Source organism: Bradysia coprophila (genome assembly GCF_014529535.1).
Source record: "Bradysia coprophila strain Holo2 chromosome X unlocalized genomic scaffold, BU_Bcop_v1 contig_45, whole genome shotgun sequence".
NCBI lineage: Eukaryota > Metazoa > Arthropoda > Insecta > Diptera > Sciaridae > Bradysia > Bradysia coprophila.
Genome location: NW_023503339.1, coordinates 599,314 through 623,706, shown reverse-complemented (window position 1 = coordinate 623,706; position 24,393 = coordinate 599,314). Strand labels below are relative to the sequence as shown.

Here is a 24,393-nt window from a genome sequence, read left to right as displayed (position 1 = left end):
CAGCCAAGAACAACAACAACAACAACAACGCCAACAACAAAATAAGAGACTCTTTATATCCAAATCTTTCATCAACGTGTACAATGTTACAACCAGTTTCAGCAAATAAAATTGGTTAAATGTTAAGTTGTATATTGGAAACTTTGAGACAAATCGAATTCACAAGTAATGTTCAAAGAAAATGTATACACAAGTTAGTCAACTCAACGGTGGTAGAAGAGAGAAACCGAAAATGCGGGGAAATGTATTGAGCTTTGCCGTGCCGAACAGTAAACATACTTTTCCATTTCTTTTTCTTTTGAGCCAGGTATTCAGACTAAATTTCCACGATATCTATTCGAAAAAAACGTCTTAGAACGTAGATATTTCAGTCGCAGGTTGTTTATTCAATTTAAAGATAGAAAAAGAAGTTGATCTACCAACTTGTCGGTTGTGGAAACATACAGTGGATATTTTAGTGGCGCAGTATGCATTCGTAAGAACGACTGAGGTTAGTGAAACCTTAACCTGTCTAAAAAAACGCGTGTGTTAAGTGTGTGTAAACTAGTTAAGGTACAGAGACAATTGTAGGAACAAGATTTTATGTATAGGCGTGATCAAAAGAAATATCAAGCATAACACTACATAACACTACGTATATTTGTGGTGTGCTTTCGGAAAATTTGGCACCGTTTTGTATACGAGGCCTTATCAATAAGAGCTTGTGAGAGTGTTATCAAGCAAAGATAAAGTGCCGGAGCGGTGAAAATTCCCCGCTTTCGAACGAATTAAATTATCTCTACCCTCTCTTTTTTTCTCTCTCGCTCGTCCGTCGATGTCGCTTTAATCATAACTTTACTCAACTTTTAACTCTTCTTATGAATGAATGGAAAAACTAAAAGCAAACACAAAACAACATTTTGCCAAAAACTCTGTGTTATCAACAGCGTATAACACGCAAAAGAAACGGATGGAAAAACAGAATGCATACGATGTTGCGTGTTACGTATTATTAAACAGAATATTATAGAAGTTCTTCGCTGATATATAGCAATTTGTTATACATTTTTTTGTATTCAACTGTGTTGTCTTTCGGCAAAAATATTATGTTTAGTTGCGATTTGGCTGTTGCAAATGTCGCATGCATTTTACTGCGCGGTGGAAATAAAAATTATAGGGGAATTTAACCGGTAGAAAGAATTTAAAATTCATTTTGAATAATTTTTATCGGAGAGTGATTTTTTGTTTATCCATTTTTTATTTGTGTTTACATTTTTCGTACGATTGAAAAATTATTTCTTTTGATTAATTTATGAAAAAAAAAATTGTTTTTGTTGTTGTTGAGAAACGTGATTGAAATGTTTGTTTGATAATTATTTGGATCATAGCCAGAATAGAGATATTTTAATGTTCGAAAAATTAAGATCATTTAACGGGAGACCAATTGTTTTATTCCCTGTGCGTTTCTGTTATTATTTCTGTGATGATATTGGCACTTAAAAAGAAGTTTTTTATGAGTGCTTATGAGTGTTTTACAATGGACGTAAGAAAATATATTTTTTTAATTGGTGTAGAGATTTAAAGAGAAAATAACAACAAGGACACAAATATTTTTGTTTAGTGTATGGTTCAATGTTGCTATAAAAATGCTACAAACATCTTAAATTCAACAGATGAATAAATTAAACAAAAAACAAAGATCCAAAAATATATCGAAATTTGAAGGTACCACGCAATATTCTTTAGCGAGTCATTTACAAAAGTAAACTGATAAATCGAACTACAAATAAAGAGCTGTGGTTGTACAAGTTCAACATCTTAATTGATTGGTTTAATAAAAAGTGTGTCTTGAATTATATTCAAAATTAAATTAGACTTGTCGGGTGTGAAACAGTTTCTAAATAAACACAAATTTGGTGTCTTTCGGATCGGTGTACTGGTGGAGTGTGTTAACCGTTGGATTGTACCAAATAGAAAAGGTAATTTTCATTTTATTATTAACTCTTTGGTAGGTACATAACCGCAGGTCACAGGACTGTTTAAAATTTTAAAATGTTTTTTTTGTGAGAATTTTGATTTGATTAGTTCGAGTGTTGTCAGTAAAATTGGTACGATGACAAGGTGACTAAGTTCGAGTAAAACATTTTATGATTGAACGATGTTTGGTCAACGTTATCGGTTCCACACATTTAACGTTTTCGAATCCGATTTGGTGTACAATCCTCCTGTCGCTAAAATCTTGGATCTCGAAAAAATTTCGGGTTTTATTCTTTAAGGTTTTATTAGTGTGCATGAACAAAATGTGGACCAATCCATGACCAATCATGTATTTATTCCACAGTGCTCGAAATGGTGTTTGTGTATTTATGTGTGAAGTTAACGTTTTACGATATATTTTTCATCAAAATCTAACTAAAGTCTAGTACGAGGTAAAGACTCAATTGAACTTGAGTCAACATAGTCTCACATTAATAGGAGTTGATTCTCGATCTTTTTCGGATCGTGGAATGCGCCTGGATTTTTTTTCAACACGTAACAGTTCACTAAAAACAAATTTCAAAATGAGTGTATTATCCTAAAATACCTTCAATATATACTTGGTACGGAGGCAGTCACGTTCCGTTTGAATTTGAATTTTTCGAATTTTAATTCACTTAGTTACGATGTGAAACTCACATAAATTTTCTGTAATTTGGTCGGACGAAATCACATAAAATTTATTGGATCCTGATTATTATTTTGCGATTTAGAAGTGCTAGGAAATTAGGAGTCTGCAGTCTCTGCTGAATAAGCCTCTGCGAGTTTTTTCTATCGAAAATTTGGATTGACTAAGGAGCCTTCATACATCGTCATTTCAGTATTATGATCACTTAGTCACTGTACAAGTCAATTTAATTGTTTTGGAATGTTTGATACAAAATCTTGTACTTCGTTAAATTCAACAAACGTTTTTCTTTATGAGAGAGGGCTCGCTCTTTTTTGTCAGCTAAGAGGTTAAACCTCAGGTTAAACAAGAAACTCTTTTCGTTCTCCATAAAAAAAACAACTTTCTTCGTTGCCAATAAAGTCGACTTTTTTAATTTAAACAGTCAAATTATTTCAGTTGCTTAACCAGAGATTACATAGAACGAAACAATTGCAACGAATTTGGTTATGTTGCTGTAAAAGTAAAAGCGAAATTTGAATGTGTGGGGCAGTGAATTAAATTTAAGAAAAAAAAAAATCCGTTGATGTATATTTATGTATATTGCTTTTCGAAGATGCATTTTAAAACAAAACCTGAATGATAATTAATAAATGGTCGTGATAGTTGAGTTAACATTGCAATTTTATCACGTTAAATGAATGGGTGGAGTTACGAGACTTTTTTTCAATTACGAAACACATCGGTACAGAAATTTCCTAAAATTTCGATTTTATTGACAAGTGAGAAGTGAATGAATGGAAATTAAATTTAATTATCGAAAATTGAACGAGCTGCTGCGAGCAACCCATTTTTTTTTAAATTGTTTTTTGTAACATTGCACATAATAGCAGTGCTATGGTAGCATGATAAATAGGATTAAATAGAATGCAGATGATTCATCAGCTTTGTACTATTGCAACCACAAAAGTACCACAAAGTCCTATAAAATTACTTAATTATTTAAACTGTTATCGAATGGTGGTCATTGATGACAAAGGGAATGGAATGATTAAATTTTGTAGGAAAGTTAATAAATAAATAGAACTACAGAGTTTTACACGGTGGCGCTGAACCAATTTTTTTCGACAAGTCAATGTACATGAAATTTTATTCATGATTATGAAAGGACGTCACCTCACGAATGGTTAAAGATCTGCATATGACGAAATAATGAACTTAGGCTGCAACGAAAAGATAGACGCCCACCAGAGCTCATCAAAGTACAGGTACAGCTCTAGAAGAAAACAATTTTTTCTGGGCACTCTCCTGATAAAATATTTTAAATTTGGGCTTAAAGTAATCGTAAGGTGACGTCCTTTCATAATCATGAATAAAATTTCATGTACATTGCCTTGTCGAAAAAAAATTGGTTCAGCGCCACCGTGATGCTGAAAGTAAGTTAGATCTACTTCTACAAAATCAATTATATTTTTTATAATTTAAGAATATTCTCACAGGAGGTCATCTTCCATTTTCAACAAAGAAAACATTATGGTGTCAAATATCTGATTTTGTCAAAATGTATCCAATTATGTACACTTACCTTATGTCACAATGTTTTCACTCTGACAACTGACATCAGACTGTTCTGCCTTACCAGTTTCATTTGATGAACTAAATAAAGGATCGTCGAAATACATTACATAAGAATTCCACAGTCTATGGCAATATACTATTTACGTACTGTGCTTTATATGTCAGGAAATTAAAAAAAAAATCTTTCGAAGCAAATGAGGAAATAAAAAATCAATTGACATCAACTTAGAAAGGATAAGAAATTTATCTGATTTTCGCTTTACAAAATGAATCAATTTTCATGCACCCTTTTAAAATAGAAATGAATGGTGGATAAAGCTTTACACATTATACATCATTGTCATGGACAGTTCGTATTTCAGTTCGGCACGTTACAACCAACTTTTTTTTTCAAATAAAATATATGTTAGGCTCGAAGTACGTAATTCACTTAATAGCGCCCTTTCAGTCGCTTATCGATCGTGCGTTCTTTTTCTGTTCGATACCGACGACAAAAAAAAGCCATGAACTCAGGCTATTGTCCTCGTATACAAAATCATTCCGAGTTTCAGTTAATAGTTGAGAAACGAAGCTTTCAGCGACAAATCTAATTTCTACTTAATTTCCATACACATCAATAACGAAGTTGCATAAATTTTATTGAAATATTCAAGATAATGTATTGTAGTCTAGCTTGTTCATGTGGAATGTTAAGATTAGTAAATCTTGAAAATTTTCTTTGGATTTTTGTATCAATGATTTACGGTGAGTTTATGAAATCTTAACGATTTAGGGTGTGTCGATTTTCTCCCCTGTGTGAACCTTGTTGATCCAAGGCGTTGGTGAGGTTAATAAACACACGAAAACGAGACTTTTCATTTTATCACGTGTTATGTAATGTATTTTACATACTGATGGCGTCGAAAGTAGTGGTTTAAACATAAAAAGTACGATTTTCTACGCATGTATCATGTGCAATAATTAGAATCTATTTTTCAAAGTTTTCCTTTTCCTATATCTGGTGTACTATAATACCTACGAAAACTCGAAATCCTTTAGTAGTGCCAGCTGTGCAAGCTTATATCAACTTTTAAAACAATAATAATTGCTGTTCAAGCGTTCAAATAGACACTTTTAAGGATAGTGGTCGCCGACGAAATCATTGTGGAATCGGGATTTCAATTAAATGCTCTGTGAACTTTCAAATTAAATTCATTTATGTATATCGCTTCAGGGACAAAGTATTCTGTTAGTTAAACGCAACCATAGCATTTTCGTCGCACAATCAATGATTGAAATATGTTCAACATATTAAATTATACGTCGTCACCCTGATATAAACGAAATTACAGAATCTGTTCATTTAATTTGTTCGTTGAGAGAAATACGGTGCGGTTGAATGGTGAATGTAATTTTGATATTTTTGGATATTATTTATCAACTAGGAGCGTTGAACAAAGTTAGAGAAAAAAAAAGATTGTGATGTTCAACCGCACCATTTGGTTCAATGGAATCCAGGACACTCTATGAAATGAGTGGTGAAGAGGGGTGCGAAATCTATTAGTATTAGCACAAAAAATTTGTCCCGTGGATGGCCTTTAGGTCTAAAAATTAAAATTTTCAGAAGGTCGTCTTCTAGGAAATATATGTACTTATACTGATAGGGGAACACGTCTGCTACCAGTAACAAAATAAAAAGAAATTTTTGAAAACGATCTCATCTGTTCAAAGATGCTATCCGAATCAATAGCACTTTGTACAACAGTTTTCATACCAAGAGGTTATCATCTTTGAACAGTTGTGAGCCAAATGTTAAAAGTGCCGTCACCAAGTTAATAAAAATTCATTCAAAAGCATTGTGAACAAGTAAAGTGTTAGTAAACTGTTAGAAAATGAAATTTTGAATTCAGCAAATAAAAGTCGACTGACTCGCGACTTCGAACTATGTCATGGTGCGGACTTAGCTTTAGTAATATTTTCATAGTGACACCATAAACCAATCATGGTGTCATAAACATCATCACATCAGGTACAGAACCTATTTATTTGGTGTTTCTTAAATCCGCGAACATTAGTATGTACCTTGTGGTCAACATATTACTCGCTTGATCGGAAGCATCGAAGAAAATATAGTACGAACGAAGACAGATGCACCGAAAGCGTGTATGGTCTGTATGGTACATGTACAAAGAACAAAACACAGGCACAACACGAGGGGGTGTGCACTATTTTCTGATTAACCACTGCTTGATCTGATAGGCCAGTAATAACCTAATCAGCCAGTGATAAATCGGTTGTTAAACCCTCGACAGTGTATTTACTACCTAGGCACTTGAATGTGTCTTTGCACTGTTTGAGTGTGTTTCTGTTGACCTGAACCAGCCAATGAATTCAACTGAAGTAAGGACGTTTAAATCAGATCCTGTATTTAGAGAAAAGGCAAAAAAAATTCCCGAAAACCATGCAATCTATTCAACTCATAACATCTAAGTCAGTGTAAAATTTCCAAGATAAACAATATCAACATGTTGATAGGGAACGCATCACTGTCTAAAGATAATCTGTGACTCTTTCAATGACGATATAGCATGCATATATAAGTATATATTACCAATTTTCGCCCATTCTGATCGATGTGTACGTCATAAAGGAATAACGGTTGCAGGCAACATCTCACAGTTTATCAACCAGAGCGATGACGGATTAAGACACTTTAAAATCAAATTGCATTTCATAACCGACGATTCGGCCTATCAAACGAAAGAAATGTAAGGAAAAAAAAGTAAATTTTGTTTGGGTTTTGGTGTGTGTTTGCAATATTTGATAATAAATTTTTGTTGCCAATGTTTTCGTTTTTGTTATAATCCACAACTCGTATTCCAGTTTGTCATGTGATCGGTTGTCGTTTTTTAGCGTGAATAAATTTGAATAAATTTGACGACATCGAAATTGTATGACAATTTTTCTGGTGTCAGAAGTTCAAAACAGAGGTTCATCATTATACAATGCAAAAGGTTTCGGATACGAAGTTCGCATTGTCAAGACTTGAGATTGGTGAAAGTATGGAAATTTCAGGCATTAATTTCATCTTTTAAATTTCAAGTTCAAATGTTTGATCTTGATTTGTTCAGAGGTTCCTACCGAAAACCTTCCATTGCAGGCGGTTCAAATGCATCCGTTCTATTTTTTTTCCAAAATTTCTCACTGGTAATTTGCAGCCAATAGCGATGTAATGATGTAACTTGAAGAGCTTCCGAATAAATTCGGTTCTACATGAGCACCTAACTCAGACATACGATATACGATGTCCATGTATCTTGTATGTCGATGACGTATTAAATTTTTCTTGAAGTATATTGAACAATCCTAACAGATCTTTGTCATCAATAGAGATAAGACAGCACAAATCACAAAAAACTGAATACAAATTCGATTTGAAATATCCTCCAAGAGGAAATATTTCTCTGAACTTGAATGATATTCTAATCCGAAATTGTATTCAGTGTTTGTCTTCTGGCATAATTTCCGAACAAATCATGTCCCGGTTATCCGGATTTAGCAAGTTTTTATCGTACTAGCTTGCGAAAGAATAGCATTCGAAGGTTAAACAAGATATTTTTGTATGTTTTTAACAACCTAACATCCCATTTAGTCGATATAATTTCATGCAGAGAACATAATATTCTCCGTTCAAACTTGCAGTTTCAATAACACGAAGTCCACAAGCTAACCAAAACATTGTTTGGAAGCATGATATTAGTGTAAATAAGTGAACGTCGGAACAAAGGATTGTTCAGATCTGCAACGGTTGATACCATACCGAACAGCAGACTTACCACATTTGGTTTGTAATAAGTATAATAATCACTTGGATGTACGTACTAGTACATTATGTGCCATTCAATGTTTCGAGTGCACAACAGAATTTTTGATTAACTCTAAGAATGCTGTCGGATATCCGACGTGTATACAATGTATTTAGTATACATTGCAACAATACTGCACGGAAAGTCTGATGATTATTTTCCTTTATAAAATTGAATTTGTGTTTTATAAGACAATTAGCACTTCTTCAACATGCAAGGTATTCGTAACCAAAATGGACATGAAAAAAAAAAGGAAAGGTGAACGAGCTTAGTGTACTCATGATAATTATTAATTAGTTAAACAATCTGTGAAAGTTTTCGCACTCCCAAAGTAATAATTTATCTTTTCAATTGGATCAAGATCATTCGTCTGTGCAGCTTTTAGGAATATTTCTTTTTTTAAACAAATAAATTCTGAGACAGAACCAATTAGCGAGGTGTGAAGAAAACAAAGTTTTTACATTTTTGTAAATCCACAACTATGCTATGCCGAACAGTTGGTATTTGGTATCATGGAAAATTGATAGAGTGGTTGTTATAATAAAATGAAAAACTTTTTCGTCTAGGTACAGAATCCGTGGAATGTAACCAGAACATAGTGAGCATAAAAAGTGTACTCGACCTCTCGTGGACAAGAAATGTTTTGATTGGTTTTTGTAAAGCACAGAGCCAGTAAGAATCGCATAACAAGAAAATATTTCGACTTTTTTATTAGGTCGATTTTTTGTTTTTTTTTTTAATCATTATTTTGATCAAAAAATATATTTGCTGTTTAGTCTGAGGTCTGATGTCTTAGAACGATACAATCATAATATTTGTGACTATCAAAAAATATTTTTTATAGAATTTTTTTTAAACAAAGTTATTGTACTAGGTTGATGTGAACTTGAAAGCTATTATAAAGTTTGTATCGTACGTGAATGAGTTCTCTTTTCCAAATATTTTTAGTTATTTTGCATAATTTAAGTGGTAGATAAAGGTCGAAATAATTTCTGGTTTTGTGATTCTTATTCGTAGCAGTGCACTCTACAAAAACCACTAAAACATTTCTTGTCCACGAGAGGTCGAATAAATTTTTTGTAAAGTTCACAATGAGGAACTACTTTAAAAATAGTTATTTGTTAACTTAAGAAGAAAATGAAATTTCACACTTTTTTCGAGGTTAATTAGTCTTCCCAAGTTTTCACCTTCCGAAGTTTCAGCTGAGATGAGAAATACGTTTTAAAAACTCAGATTACCGTCCACTCCACACTTATCTTCTTTGCACACCGCGAGTGTTTTTGAGTTAGGTACTAAGAAATCGATGCGATCAACTATAAATTCGTTCGACAAAATGACTCGACGACTCAAAGAATATATTCCAAAGTCATGTTAAATGCAGCCAAATCCAAACGACGATGTCGAATTAAAACGATTTTTACCCCCAAATGAAAATTAAGTATAAATCTGGATAGGGATCTACTGCTCGGGATTTATGAATTATAATCTGTTTCTTCTCACACCAAAAGCATTCAATGTTTAATTGCTTGTCTACTAATATATGTACTTTGACGTCGCAACATTTGATTGAAATGAAATGGTTGTCATTGCTGTTCCTTCGTTGTAGTTTTATTGTAGTTCTGGAGATTTTACATTTAACAACTCTCAATATGGTTAGGTATGTAGTTAAGGAATCAAAGGAAACATTTGTAGCTTCCACAATGTAGAACAAAACAACGACATAATTTCATCTCTCCTCAGTGTCCATCAGATAGTTTCTCTATTTTCTCTATTACACTAATTCACTCTAATTACTGTTTGACATTCATTTGCGGTGCCTTCGAATATCGTTCAGACATTTTATTTTTTCTAAATTGAATTTTAAGGCATAAGAATGAAAATATTTGTTTTGAACCGTTTTTAGTTTTTCTGAAATTATATACCTAATTTCTTGAGCTTCATTTTTTTTAACGTTTATAAAAACAGACAAGTAATTAGTAGCATGTAAAGAAAATACTTCGAACAAAGTGGCCATTCATATTTTGTTTTACATTTTTTTTTCTGCGTAATTAGACGCATTACCAAATAGATAAAACTCTAATGTTTTATATGTTTTCACTCCCAGTACAAGAAAATGAAGAGATATAATGAAAATGGTGTATATTTAAGCCTTGTATAATCTAACTTGTTTGTTTCTAATTCAATAAAACCTTAAATACACTTACCTTTATAAAAACGAACTTTTAAATGAGATCGATATCCGTTCTATATTGAGTGTGACGTTGAGACATTTATGTTTCGTTTGAAAACGAATTCATATTTTATAGAGACACATTTTGCATGCAGCCAGTGTTGATACCTTTTAATCACTTTAAGTGACAATACACATCGTGTGCCTCAAATAGTTCTTTTTTCACCGAGAGAAAAAAAATGAAATTCTAACAAGAGTAACGTTTTACGGCTAGAGCGGCGCGATATAGATATTTTTTCACAGACGTCAACACTTAAGGCAAAAAATTATAGAAATGTCATTTTTAAGGTTGAAGTCACCCAAGAACGTTTTTGACAACAAAGGCTCCTGAAGTTTCAACTGAGTTGAGAAAATGACTATTTTCCAGCGTGCGTTGTGGAAACGTCATTAGAGTGGAAAAAATTAGGTTAATTACACTCTCGATTACACTGCATATATGCTTAAGTTGGAATTTCCCACTTCTCCCTGAAGAGTTGGAATTTCCCAATTCTCCCAGAGAAAAAACATCATTTCATCATATTATTTTTGAAAACATAAACAAAATGACAGTTCAAGTTCGAAAAGTTCTATTTTCTTCCTACGGCAGACAAAATGCGGCTTTTCTCACTAGAAATGTCACTCCACCAATAGTCAACAAAAAACAATTTTCTCATGGCTATTGAGAGCAGAAAATAAGGCAGATCACGCCGCACATATGAAAAATTCTTATTATCACCGAGTTGCATCATAAAAACTTATAACGATTTCCACAATAAAGTAACAAAAGAGAGTTCAGAGGCAACTCAGCGAGTAGAACGTTGAACTAACCAATGAAAACAGCATGCGGATATTTGTAAACGTTGACAAAGGATTTTCGAAAAGAAAATTCTCTGAGGATTTTCAATGAAGGAGGATTTTCTTTACCTTTTTCCTCATTTTTTGTTAGAATCAACCAATGTTATGGTGAAGAAAAAAGCAGTAACTTTCATTTTACTTAAAAAAAAAAAATTTAAGTTTTCCAAAGACAAAATGTCATTCCAGAGTCATTAACCACACCATGGTCGTGTTATTCGTGCACAAACAGACGGAGAAAGTCTTCCATATTCCATATTCCTACCGCTGTGAGAAATACGCTTAGAAGCAAACAAACAAAGTATCTGGTTGAACACTTTATTTATTTGCCTTCAACTGTAGAATGTAAATAACAACATAATTTGTCACAACCAAACAACTCCCATCGATGTTAAATTGAAAACATTTTGACCAAAATCCACACCAAACAAACCATAGCAGAGTATAATTAAAGCAGCTTTCTGTGCATTTCATACATTATTATTCTTTTGTCGAAAAAATGAATATAACAGCAGCAGCAAAATATAATCGCATAGTTGATGTAATGCAAATTATGAAGTGGTCGTTTGACCAACCACAGTATATTAATTTTGTAAGATATACCTTAAGTACATGATACTCCGATATAAATTTTCGCTGATAGAACACTTCAACATTCCAATTAAATTCTACAGTCTCTAATTTGCTTCAATAAATAAAAATTCATGTTCTGATGGACATCGGGGAAAAAATTTAAACTTTATTCATAACCTCAATTTTTTTATGTAAAACAGTTTTTTTTTAAATTAAAACATTTTCAAATTCAATTTTTTCCTTTATATGGCCTAAATGAAACGTATAATTTATGTAAACATAAAATCATATGTTCCGTTTCTCATTTGTTATGAAGGGACTACCATAAATGTTTGAATAGCAGTTTGTGTACTGTGTTACTCAACGGTTGTTTTTAAGCACTAATTACTAAGTTTCAATGAAAGTATTAAACTGCCCGTTTCAAACAGGTATCTTCAACGTACTCACAATTTAAATCAAAATTTTATAAAAATGTCTGTGTCATCCGAGTAAACATTAGACGATACCGAGGGGTGACGCACTTCCATTTAATCCATTAAATCCATTTAATCCATTTAATCCAAAAAAATTTTTAGTTTTACCGAAATAATTATGCTACCCACCTGAAAAATTTGTAAAGTAATTGCGAAGAATAGATTTGCACGATCCCCAGCTCGTTTAAGTACTCGTGAGGTATAGGAAATTTTTAGCCCCGTACGAAGTACTGGGGGCTTATAAGATTAATATGCCGTTTGTAACACGTCGAATTGGAAGCAGACAGTAAGGGCAAAGCTTTTGGTTATGTTCATAGATGACGAATCCGCAATAAAAAAAATGTCCGTCCGTCCGTCCGTCCGTCCGTCCGTGACCCCTCTAGCTTGAGCAAATCACAACCTTTTTTCAAAATTCTTTTTTTCCCCGATTGGTATTGACAAAAGTAAGGTCAAGTTCGAAAATGGGCATGGTAGGGTCGGCCCTTCCAGAGCTAGGGCCCTATAGGTGTTTTTCAGTCTTTCGACGATATCTACCGAAATACGCACGTAATAGCTGCTTGTGATATATCAAATGAAAGGTATTGACGAGTAGAACAAAGTTGCTGAACATTGTTTTTGTGTAGGATGCAACGCGAGCTTGTTGGGAGGGCTCAAAGGTCGTTACTCGGCCCTAAGTGTTTTTTCCACATAAATCGAGTAAATCTAATCCGATTTTGCCAGATTTAGTTTTTTATGGAAGGTAATTGAATACCGAAAAGAACGTGGCGAAAAAAGTTTCAAATTTGGGCCCTTGGACTAAGGCCGCTACTCGGCCCTAAGTGTTTTTTGCACATAAATCGAGTAAATCTCATCCGATTTTGCTAGATTTTGTTTTATTTGAGAGATAATTGAATACCGAATAGAATGATGGCAAAAAATGTTTCAAATTTGGGCCCTTGGACTAAGGCCGCTACTCGGCCCTAAGTGTTTTTTGTACATAAATCGAGTAAATCTCATCCGATTTTGCTAGTTTTTGTTTCATTTGAGAGATAGTTGAATGCCGAATAGAATGATGGCAAAAAAAGTTTTTAATTTGGGCCCTTGGACTAAGGCCGCTACTCGGCCCTAAGTGTTTTTTGCACATAAATCGAGTAAATCTCATCCGATTTTGCTAGATTTTGTTTCATTTGAGAGATAATTGAATGCCGAATAGAATGACGGCAAAAAAAGTTTCAAATTTGCCCCCTTGGACTAAGGCCGCTACTCGGCCCTAAGTGCTTTTTGCACATAAATCGAGTAAATCTCATCCGATTTTGCTAGTTTTTGTTTCATTTGAGAGATAATTGAATGCCGAATAGAATGACGGCAAAAAAAGTTTCAAATTTGCGCCCTTGGACTAAGGCCGCTACTCGGCCCTAAGTGCTTTTTGCACATAAATCGAGTAAATCTCAACCGATTTTGCTAGTTTTTGTTTTATTTGAGAGGTAATTGAATACCCAATGGAAAGTTGGCAAAAAATTTTGGGTTTCTAAAATAATGTCGTAAATTGTTGGTTTTATTTGAGAGGTATTTCGTACGGGCTTTCGTAATTGCGCTATGCGCAATTTTAAAAATGAACACTTTCAGTAAATTTGACCATGCCCAACTTGACTTGCATTTTGGTAACAGACGCATTAGAGGGTTGTAGACGTATTAGGGTTCCGGGCGTATTACGGCTACGGACGTATTATGGTTACGGACGAAATAGGATTACGGATCGTACGGGGCTAAGTCGCAGCAAACGCTCCGACTGTTCTGATGCCTTGTTTTTTTGTTAAAAATGGTATTAAATTTATTTAATCCATTTAATCCACTTTACACCAAAAACTCCTAAAAGTGGATTTTTTCGCTTTTTAACATTGTAGTATGAGTTGTAGTACGTGGTTCGATCAAAATTAACAACTTAAGACTTTTACAGTATTTGGTAAAATGAACTTTTTTCCTATTTAATCCATTTAATCCATTAAATCGATTTAATACCATTCAATCCATTTAATCTAGAAGTGAGTCACCCCTCGGACGATACCTTTTCCTTTCAAAAAAAAAAGTTTTACATATTCGTACCAGCTTGTTAACAATTTCAAGCAGCTACCTGTTTTGTGTCATTTTATTGCTAAGTTTGTCAATAGGAAAAGGCGTGTAATAAACAAACTGGGACCTGGCTTTGCTGAAAAGCCACTACACAAATTCTATTTTCCATGCAACTTCAAGTTATTTATGCTACAAGAAGGTCTTTTATTTACATTGACAAGAATTTGAAAATTGAAATGGTAGTTTTACCACATAGATATACAATTTTACATTTCTACAAAGTTTCCATACCGAGTCTCTGAAAATTCCTTTACGCTACAGTAAAGAGCACATGGACTATTATATCATGGTCAAGTAACTCTAACTAAAAAGAAGAAAGATCTAACTAACATAACCTGAAACTCAAATAAAGGAATAAAGGAATTGAAGATTCCTTTGACATTTGACAGTTTTCGTGATTTCTGACGTTTCCAGCATGGTGTATAGAGAAATGATGTTTGGAAACTAAAGCTTGATATCAGCACTTTATTTCGGTGTGAAATGGATATCAGAGTGAAGCTATTTCACCAGGGAATGTATTGCTGAAAAAATTCTGGTGCATCCGTGAGCGTTGATAGCTTCAGCCCGCCTGTCAATCATAACAACTGAATGGTCGTGTTGTAGCTGTGCGTTGCAGAAGTAAAGATGTGACTTGTGCGTATACATCTAAATTCACAGGCACAAAGTGCAATTTTGTATACATGAATTGCAGAAAATGAATTTTGTTACTCATCTCATCAGTGTTTGTTTATACATAAAAATCGATTTACATAATTTGAAATAAATCAATGCTGGTATGTCTCATCGCCTGAAATCGATTTATTAAAAAATGGAAATTTCCAAATTTTATCGAATCGATTTTGTTTTGTAAATTATGGCCACAATATAGAAGGGTAACAGCAAGTAAAAATAGAAGGAAACAGAAGTTGGTGTTTTAATTTAGTGTCTCCTCCGAGTTCTCGCATTTCATATTTTTTTTCTATTTTGTTCGCTTCGGAAGTATGAAGATTTATAAAATACTGGTGGGTCGAATAATGACTTGGTAAACAGTCGTAGGAACATTTCTAATTTCAATCGTGAATGGATTGAGAAAAATGAACTGAATTCCAACGCTAACTTTCTTTCAAAGCTGCTTTCTTTTGTATTTCTTTTGAATCTATAGCTTGCACTGCGAATAAAAATCAATAGAAAAGCGATTTGTTGCTATACAACAATAGTAAATTCGATTGAGTGGATTGAATTCAATATGAGAACGAAAATGGAAACGAGAAAGTGTATAAGTTCAGAATCGTCGGTATTTGTGGTAAAAACTTTTTTCTTCACAACTCAGCGATGAAAAGTAAAACTTTTGTTGCATCTATTTCGAAAAAATCCGTATGCAACTCGATGTGCATTGATGAGTTTGCTTCCGTTTTCAACTCTCCTATTGTTTCTCCCAATAATACTGGAAAGTCGGACGATAGTAAACGCAGTTCATCATCGATACTGCAATAAGCTTTATACTTTTTTATACTTCAGGGCGCGAAATTTCACATCAAAATTTTCATAAAAATACTGACTTGATTGATTGAAATAGCACTTCTTGAATGTTTACCAGCCTCGGCTACGCCTCCATCTTTTGTCCCATTGGTAAAGTAATGTAAGTAATGTATAATATTCTGTGGCCTACTACAACACTTAATTTCAAAAATCTACCACTTGCGGATTGACTGAAAATTCTATTACAAAGTAATCATTAATTAACACGTTGCCGGTTGCGACTTGTCAACTTTAGGCACACCGGAAACTGCTAAATTTGACTTTTGATTTTTAGAAATTTGTTTGGAGGTATTTCTCGATACCCTTAGCAGTTTCCGGTGTGCCTAAAGTGCCTCCTCGAGCATTCCCCCTACGTGTAAACAAATAAAAAGCTGTTAAGTGACTGAAAGCTTATTTTGACACCTGTCTATTCTACTTTACTTGGAGTGCAACTGGTTTCTACCTTATCAACAGGTTACAAGAAAGGTTAATATGCAACTATGGGTTAATGGTTCAAGAGAAACCAAGTGAAACAATCTATCGAATAATACCTTGATTGTTTCCCCCATATCTGAATAATCTATTATTGTACCATTATTGCACTTTAATAGGAATTCAATTATTGGTCTCCTCGTGAGTTTAAATCGTTTGTAACTATACAACGAGTTAAATAGAAAAAAAAAACAAATAAATGGAGTGGCTTTTCTCGGTTAGGAAGCCACTACGGTATTGAATGAATTAAATTTGGAGCTATTTTCGGAAGCAATATCTTTTCGGTTGTTTCGGTTGTTGTTTTTTTTTTATTTGTTTCTATTTATGAAAAACTGTGCACACGCTATTTTCTCAATGGAACCATTTTCATTAGATTAATTAAATTTTATTGATGTTTTATTGTCATATATGTCGTTTATCAAACAGTTAGGCTTTAGCGTCTTTTTGCCACTTATCATTAGTTGCTATAACTCCGTTTGTTGTATACATAAAATGTAGTTAGTAGCTACTAGTTACACTGTTTATTAATGATGTGTAGCTGTAACGTACATCATGACAGTATATATAAATACTTATCAATTGGATGACGAATGAAATGATTTGTTGACATGAAAATGTGTTGAGTCACGTATAAATCAACTAAGATATCGATCACTATATGGTTTAGTATCGACGAAAAATGAATATATTTGGCAATACTGGGTAAGAGGCAGGAATTCGCAATGAAATTGGTACACAGATCTAACGGATTTTAGAAAACAAGTGCGATTATAATTTTTATCTACCTAGGTGAAATAATAGCAGTGAAAAAGTGCTATTATTTCGCCGTCGGTAGATAAAATAGCGTATTCACCTCTGTCCAAATATTTATTTAGACAATTGGGGTTATAACATTCGCCTTCGGCTCATGCAACAACTCCCCAAGTGTCTAAATAAACATTTGGACAGAGGTGAATAATCTACTAATATCTGATAGCGCCAAAATCAGATTCATAAAATATCTGTTTTACCGGGAGATAAAGTGGTTTTTCGCGCTAGCAGATAAACTATTGTATCTCACTGCTTCCAAATTGTTGTTTTGGCACATGAGCCTTCGGCTCGGGTTGTAAACCTTCCACTGGCCAACATGAAAATTTGGAAGCAAAGTAATCGAAGTGCTCGGAATGTCAATGTCTCTTATTATTGGTCAAGTTGAAGAGAGTTTAAACCTAAAAGTAAATCACACGAATTAAAAATCACAAAGAGCGTTGTTTTATCCCCTCATCTTTCTTTTATCACGAACGGAAAGACAAAAGTTGGAGAAATTAAACTTTTTTTAACAAGCGAGTGTCAATTTTACCTCCAATTACTATAGAAATGGTGACGCTTGCACTTTTCTTTACACATACGTACCTCCATCGACTTGTCAGCGCTGAAAAAAATCAATGAGAAAATACAATGACACCGAAATTTCAGCTTGCAAAGCATATAACATTGCACGTCACACGGCTCTCTAAATCATTTTCTAAACTGTGATAGAGCTCAGTTAGCTTATAACAAATTTTCAATTTCCGATAGTTTCTGAAACGTGAGGGACGTAATTCTAATTTCGATAATTTCATAGCGTTTCTTATTTGGGTAGTAGTTCACCAGATTTCCAATTGTGATTTCATGCTACCGGTATACCTATGCGAAAATACTTATTTTGTCCACTATGAAGCGTTGTGAAAATGGCTTTGTGTTGTTATTCGGCTCGAAATACAACCCCGACACTCCTCAACGAAGAATGTCCCAGCATTACAGCAATGTACTATTATATAAACGATCGTTAGTCACATTTATAATAAGCCGAAATTCCGTTGTACTAGAAATCATTTCTTTGGTTAGATTTTGTATAAAATCGTAGAAATTAGCAGGTGCATCTTGGTATATAAGACAACGGAGAGACGCAATAGTTAAATCAATAGTATATAAATAAAACAAAATGAAAACTGAAGCCGAAGCTTTTTTAACTCATATTATCAAGAATGTCAACATATTTTTTTTTTTTTATTAATTCAGTCAGTATCTTATAGACGGTCGCTTCAACCTTATAGTAATTCGACTAACCAGCTCATCAGGAATGTTTCATGTATGTGTTTCTTGACAGAAAAATAAGAAAATCACAAACCTCAAGCTATTTCCCGCAACTTCCCCCCAACTCAAAGGAACTGTTTGTTGTTGTTGTTGTTGTTCCGCTGTGTCGTGTTCAACAAAATTTTATACTTTCGTGCGATAAATAGAAGTGACTTTATTGTCGAAGAAAAAGTTATTAATACTACTACAAAATAGAGCGATTGAATAGCGACACTTACAAAAGATTTTCCTGTTTATTTCGAAAATAGAATGCGATGAATGTTGATTGCTCGCTCATTAATTTATCATAACATACAGAAACAGTGAGAGAAGGAATTGTTTTTCTGATGTGATTTTTGCCGACCTTTTCGACAATTGATTCAATAATCTAATTGTTTGCGTTTACTGACCATTTGTTTTTGCCTAACCTGATTTTGGTCAACAATTTTCTGACAAAGTATTCTAATGGTGCATTTAATTGCGCGACCTACATGTCGGCTGATTAATGTGACCCCATTCTTCAACGACCTATTTTCAAGGTAAACATAATCTTGTCTGTCCATGGAGTCGATTATGAAAATACTGAATCGCCCACTGTGCTATGAAAGTATTTCTAAGCATCTTTTTTTTACCTAAAAACAGCAAATAAGCTTTCATTTAATTTCGGGTTTGTTTTGCTTGTATGCCCACATGTTAACTTGTATCAAACAACATTATTTAATGTTTATGTTTAATATGTTGGATGAGCTGGATATAAACAGACTTTTTTACGTTCTAAAAGCGTCGTAGACTGACCACCGTAAGTGTTTATTTAGATTAAAGTATAATTATGTAACCTTTTTCGAGCCTTTTTCTGATTTTTTTTTGTTTTTGTTATTTTATGTATATTGCGTCTGTAAAGTACAGCAGAGTTTTGAAAGAATGGTAAGGATTGCTATTCATAGTAGCTCCTGCATTTGATAATTTATTGCATACTACAGTTTCAAAAAAAAACAGGCATTCTCCCGCCTCTCCCAAAAGCACAAACGAACAGGGCCTATTTTACGGAAACATGTTTCTCAAGTTTTTGAAAGTTTCCAAAATGTTTCTTAAAGTTTCTTAAAGTTTCTTAAGGAAACTTTTCTAGAAACTTTTAGAAACTTTAAGAAACTTTGAGAAACTTTAAAAAACTTTTCAGAAACATTTTGGAAACTTTCAAAAATTTGAGAAACATGTTTCCGTAAAATAGGCCCTGCAAACGAAATTATGATTTTTGGAAGCTTTAACTTTTTAAATGATTTAAACGTTGAAATTGGTGTAAAGCTCGTGAGACGCGAGTAGGCGTCTACTCATCATTAACCTTTCACTTTTAGTTTGCATGTCAATTAAGTAAAACCCTGAATTCTGATATCTTTCAAAGAATTCAACGTTACTCTTTGCAGACACAGTATTTTACTCAGGCACAAATTACTGCAACTATATTACGTCCTAAATTTGTTGTACAAAAAAGAAATTGGAGTGTATATTTGATGTAGATCTCGAAACAGTTGAAATGTTTGTGCTGCTATAGACACAACATTAACAATATTTTGACTGCGAAGTTAAAGGAGGAATTTCGAATGACTTTAAATTTAAATACCATCTCATCACGACAAGTGTGCGTACTCTTTCGCCTGATTGATTTCCATCCTCCAAAGCCGGCTTTGGTACGCTTTTTACGAGTTCCCACTACCTGCTGGAGCATGCATACTGTTTGAATCACTCATTAGTATCGGTATCCATCCATATACTGTAACCTCTTTTTGACTCTTCATCCAGGCGTTCAAAAATACGGGATTGTTTGTGTTGAATTCATTAAAATTCAGTTGACCGCTTTTAGAAATATATAACAAACGATCTGTTTCGGACATCTTTTTTTTTTAATCTCACTATATGACTAATTCTACATTAGCTCAATTCCCGTCAAAGTTTATCGTAACTGATCAACTAAAATATCTTACAGTCGATTAAATCTAACTATTCAGCAAACTAGCAAAGAACTGCCCGTAAATCCATAATAACCTTGATAATAACTGGATTCTGAATTTAACTTTTACCATGACGGGAATACATCGAATAATTATCGATATAAATTTATCTATGACAGACAAGAGTTAAATTTAATAAAATCGGATGAGAATTGACCTGTAAATTTGTCAGAAAATTAAATTTAATTTCGATAATTAATGATTGGAAATTTGATTATCAGCCAAATGTGGTATATCAGTTTATCTTAAATTAATCAGCTTCAATAGGCACTGGCGGGAATTGAGCTATTATATCTACTATTTGTACTGTATGCTAGTAACTGGCCCGCGTTAGTGATTATTGAAGCTGATAAATTTAATAGTTCGATAAACAGATGTTGCATCAACGCACTCAGAATTGAATTGAATGAGTCCTGAAAATTAATGCTTTCTGCAAATTTTTTTTTTATAAATATTTAATTGAAATCAATTTTATAAATAAAAAAAATTATCGAAATTTTTCATAGCTGCCGAAGCCGAAATTTAGAAACAATTTTTTCACATATTTATGTTTGTTCAGTGCGATCTGTTTCATAACAAGAAGAATAAACAGAAAATGTTTCATATTCAATTTATTTCCGTATATTTATCAGATATTTGTATTTATCATTATGTTCCGCATGTGTGTACGTTAATTGATTGAATATAACTAATCATCTTCTCGTTTTGTCGTACTTTGTTTGGTTTTATTTTCAGACCAATGAATACAAAATCCATTCTGATCAATATAATATTTGTACGCTCACATGTGGGTGAACGATACGATAGAAAATTTGAAACGAAGTTACTGACCTAAAGTTCTGGCAAAATTAGCGGCAAAATCGCAATTTTACGGCTAATTGTGAAGTGATGCACAGATAATTACGTGAGTAGGACGGAAAAGTCTAGTTTTCGCATGAAGTTCGATGATCCGAGGCGGAGATGAGGTCAATAATCACACGAAAACGTGACTCGAGATACCTGCCAATATTGTACATACTTCTGCACCGAAAGCCGTTTATTTCATCAATGACTCTTTTCGAATTTTATCTTTATCAATTGCGATGGAGCATAATAAACAATAGAACTAAGTTATTTTCTGGAAAGCTTTCCATAAAGACCTCATTAAATGAAATCGGTTTCGAATTGACGGTGTGAGGTGTGAACTTAAAGTTAAGGAATTTTCCGGGTCACTTCTTGGGAAAAACCCTATGTCAACGCCATTTTGTTTCATATGAAAAAAGGTGTTCCACGAAATGTTGGCTTTCAAGGAAGAAAAGAATTTTTGAATAAAGTTGTCTTCAAGCGAGCGAGCCGACTTTTTCTGACACAAGGGGTTGGATTATGTATGTATCTCGGACGAAAATGGAAAAGTCACGTTTTCGCGTGGAAATTCGACTTTTCCGTTCGTTTGAAGCAAAGACATATCCCACTATAATGTCATTGGTTTGAAGTGCTAAAAACATTGTTTTCGGTGCGCGTGTAAAATTTATTTTTCACCGACATTACGTTAATCAAGTAATGATATTTATGTTGGTCGTATGTAACAAGTATATATACAAACAATCCATTCGAAACAGATGGAAATAACACTTCGGTTGTGAAGTTGGACCGATCGTACATACTAATGAACACTAAATAGAAAATAATAATAACAATTAAGTTCAGTTCTATTTACCATGGTATACATGAATCGATATGTAAATATGCTGCGTAATAAATATAAAACTTATAACATGTAAAGCAGAAGTGTTTTTTTATATCGAAAAAATGTTTCCTTGCGTCTTCAATTTCTAAAAAAAAAATTAGCTCGACATGGTTTCGTCTCGTAATTACTGCAATTTTTCCACAGAGTACTTCAGGTACACGTGTTTGGTGATGCCTCATGTTAAAATGCGTAATTGCGACGAGTTCAAGTACATACAAACTCCGCAAGGCTTGCAATTCAACTGTAAACAATAAAATTGAAAAAGTGGAATTGGCCAATTCTGTTTATCTGTGGCACTTGCTTGAAGTCACATCATCTTCATACCAGTTTCCATAAAGACCCACATTCGAAAAATAACTTCGTTTAATCAATCAATGTAGTCATAATCATTCCATAACACATACAGTGTTAGCTGACACCCAGTCTCCATGGGTCAGGCCACGAAGATAAATAGGATTAAAATTCACCTACATCAACTTGTCGCGTCGTCGTTGATAATACGATAGGTCACCGTATCGATTGTATCGATTTCTGGTTGTGAGCATTCACCAGAAAGACATTTATAACATCGATTACAGCATTAGTGAATCTCTTTTCCTTTTAATCAATGTACCAAATAAATAAATAACATTAGGACAGTCGCATGTACCGTTACTAGCAAAAAGAAAACAATATAAATATTATTCTGGAGCAATATAATTCGGACACATTGACCGTTAGACTAATTTTTGAAATTTGAAGAGTGCAAAGTATGAGAAATCAAATTGAAATTTGGAAATAAAATTTTTGTTGTACGCGCCCTAATGAGATTTCATCCAATAATCACCTCGAATCTGTCGAACGTTTGTAGGCGAAAAACATTTTATTCGAATGAAAGAAAAAATCTCATATTGGAAATTATATTCCAATTTTCATATTAACGTTCAGCTGTTGGATATCTTTCGTTATCGTTATGGAAGATTGGAAGGCTGAAATTTATTGATATTAATGTAATAGCTGTTTAGAGAGTCACATTTGTGCGCTAAAGAATCCTGCTCCAAAAATGAATATTTCAGAAATGCAGTGCAAAAATTAGATCGTTTTAGCATGCACGTAGTCGCTCGGAAATTATTGCTTTATGTCCACGTATAGGACTGTGAAAAACTAGAAATTTCCAACGAAGCACGTAATACAGCATTATTGGCTATCATCATGTTCGTTTATGCTATTTTCCGTTCTGTTCTGAATCCAAGAACGAATTGCAATTTGCATTGATACAAGTGCAATGAAAGGTCCAATATTGTTTGAAGGATTTTACTTAGCTGCTTATTATTCTCTCAATTTCAGTCGCATCGTGTTGTTGACGGTTATTTCATTTTATACCGGTTTCAATTCAATTTCATGTCTGACTAAATAACAACTTTATAAATTGTTTATTTTTACTCAACTTAATAAAGACAATTTTACGATGAGCGAATATAGAACCGAGAGTATCTGATCAAAGTTATTTCCCTTTATGCGATGAAAAAAAAAGCATAAAAGAGGAAATTAACTGAACAAGTTTGAGTGGTAATTGCGGAAGGCCTTTCTAAAACAAAAAAAAATTGTTCCAGAACAAGTTTGCATTTTAGCAAATTGACTGTATGGTTTTATGTTATTTTTTTCGAAAGTTTCGGCTTTGTTTACTTTTAATTTTGATATTGTTCCGTCCTCCATAAATTTTTGCTCTACTTCATTTCGATTCTATTGGTTGTTCTACATACAAATTCAGATTGGTAGTACTTAATTTCGGCGAAACCTCAATTTTATTTTATCGAATGATACTCGTTCTCGCGCTGCTTTAAAGAATCGTTTAGTAATACTTGTACCATTTGAAGAACCGGTGCAAATAAATGTAGAAGAATGCTACGGTTTATATAACAAAGAACTCATCCCAATGAAAAAGTAAACGAAATCGACACAAATTCAACACAATATACCGAAATTATTCTACAGCACTGAATATCACTGGTTTTTTTTTGAAAATTCATTTCGTTACGAAAGCAAATCTACAAATCTACAACCGGTACCGGAATGTATTACCAACAAGTATCTTGAATTTCTGCGAATTGTTTTAGATTAAAATTAGGAGATACACCTTCAAAGTGATAAAAATATTTTTCTGGTCGCATCGATAGTCCCGGCCCTTGTGTTTGAAAAAATATCTTCGCTCGCCAAAAATGTAGTGAAGAAGTCGGTTTTAAAAGAAGAAAAAAATGTTGGTTCCACAACACTTTTCATTCCCTTTCGTATGTACCTGATAGCTGGAAAGCTTGAAACACGTAAAGCAGATTGACA

General features: G+C 33.4%; 1 protein-coding gene across 2 annotated transcripts in view; it reads left to right on the top strand.

Moving 5' to 3' along the window:
• Positions 1-1,304: 1,304 nt before the first annotated feature.
• LOC119070065 (pyrokinin-1 receptor-like) overlaps positions 1,305-24,393 on the top strand; it is a 94,106-nt gene continuing 71,017 nt past the window's right edge. For both annotated transcript variants that reach the window (XM_037174360.1, XM_037174358.1), the window contains exon 1: positions 1,305-1,958. The gene's annotated coding sequence lies outside the window, so the exon portion shown is untranslated. The remainder of the gene's footprint in view (positions 1,959-24,393) is intronic.